This window comes from Chrysochloris asiatica, unplaced genomic scaffold (genome assembly GCF_000296735.1).
Source record: "Chrysochloris asiatica unplaced genomic scaffold, ChrAsi1.0 scaffold00618, whole genome shotgun sequence".
Taxonomy (NCBI): Eukaryota; Metazoa; Chordata; class Mammalia; order Afrosoricida; family Chrysochloridae; genus Chrysochloris; species Chrysochloris asiatica.
Genome location: NW_006409136.1, coordinates 225490 through 227678, shown reverse-complemented (window position 1 = coordinate 227678; position 2189 = coordinate 225490).

The window sequence follows — 2189 nt, the reverse complement described above, 5'->3', positions numbered from 1 at the left end:
TTGTGTTGTCAATAGTCTCGTATACATGTTAAAGATGGATAAGAAAGACCAGAAGAATTGCTGCATTTTAAATATGTTGTACAAGAATATGAAAAGTATCATGGAGTGCCAAAAGAACAATCAAAACTGTGTAGACGAAGTACAACCAGAATTGTCTTTAGAAGCTAAGGTGGCCAGATATTGTCTCTCATTCTTCAGACCTTTTATCAGGAGGGAAAAGTCCCTGGAGAAGGATACCATGCTTGGTAAACTAGAGGGGCAGCAAAAAAGGAGGAGATCCTCAATGAAATGTGGTAACACTGTGGCTAAAAGCATCGTATCAATTGTGAGGATGGCACAGAACTGGGCAGTGTTTCATTCTGTTGTACATAGGGCTGCTTTGGGACGGAATTGACTCAAGCTAACAAAAATATATGTTGTTGGTATAAGGTCCCACTGAGTCTCTTTGTATTCATTGCGACCCTGTATACAATAAAACAACACTCTGGTCAGTCCTGCATGACCCTCACAATCAGGTTATGTTGTTGCAATCAGTGTGTCATTAATCTCTTTGAGTGTCTTTCTCTTTTTTGCTAAAGAAGAAAAATAATTTGAAACAAATTCTGAAGTAATACTCCATGATTTGTTGAAAAAATAAGTAAAATGTAGAAGTCCTGAAAACTTTTGAATTGCATTTTACAAACTTTATGTATAAAATGAGCTTGAGAGAATCTTTTAAAATATATTTATATTACTTAATGCTTTTCATTTGCTACAGAATTTTCACATTGCTAGTGTACAATTTTACTGATAATGTCCAGGATCTTTTTAATATGTGACTTACACTCTGGTATGAAATTACCTTTAGCCACAGTTCACTGATAGCACTTGGTGGGCCAGTAGGTCATGGTTTCAGAACTTACACTATAATGGCAATTCATAACTGGTTCTCATTGCACTTTAGTGTGGTTCTGGGTCAAAGACACCATTATCCTTTACTTCAAGTTCATACGTGTTTTGACCCATCACTTTCACTTTAATAAATCCTCTCTTGAAGTTAGAAAGTGCTATTGATCCTGAATATATATGTGTGACACTATAGAAAATGGCTAAGGAACCATTCATATAAACAAAGCTAAATACTTTTATATTTTGCTCATTTAATCTGCACACACACACTGAAAACACACTCCTGTCAAAATATAGGAGACTATAAAATTGAATGTTTATAGTCTGGTGTGGAGACCTGGTGAGGGTTAATGTGCTGAACTGCAAAGTTGATCAGAACTGCAAGGTCGGAGGTTCAACCGCTGACTCAATGGCACTTAACAACAACAACAAAAATAAATCTGAACGTATCAAATATATTTTTGAGATGATCACTAAATTCAAACGGTATATACTCAAAGTTGTACTTTGGCTTTTGTGGACTTGTTTTCATTTTCTTCATCTTCAACTCGAACTTGCACAGAAACAATTGTTAGTCTATTGTACTCTTGGTCTTGTTCTGATTGATGATATTGTGCTTCTTCATTAGCTATATCCACAGAATATAGTTAGTTTGAATCCTGTGTATTTCATCCAGTGAGGTTCATATGCATAGTCTTTATTTATGGTGTTTAAAAATGGTGTTTGCAATGTAAGTCATTGCTGTTGTAAGTCATGGAGTTGGTTCAGAGTCACAGCAATCCTGTATGTGGTTTCTAAGAGCAACTGGAGTGTTTGAACCACTGATCTTGCAGTTATCAGTTCAGTGCTCATCCTTTAGTGCCACACCAGAACTCTATGTATATGCTGGTGTGACACTGTAGGATCAGCACTAGACTGTAAATAACAGGTTGGTGTTCAAACAAACCAGCTCTTCCATAGAAATGCTATGCAAGGTCACTATGAGTAGGAATCAACTAGATGACACTTAAAAACTATATATATATATAGTTGTTAATTGCCGTTGAGTCACTTCTGACCCATAGAGACCCTGTATAGGGTTTCCGAGGAGCAGCTGGTTAGCTTGAACCACCGACCTTGTGGTTTAATGGGACCTTGCAGTCTAGCGCATTAACCCACAGCAACACACCACGACTCCCATGTGTAAAATTAATTATCACTGATGTTTTAATGTCACTAATATTTTGATAAGGAGCCCTGGTCGTGCTGTAGGATAAACATTGGATGCTACCACAAGGGTGACAGCTCAAACCCACCAGCCT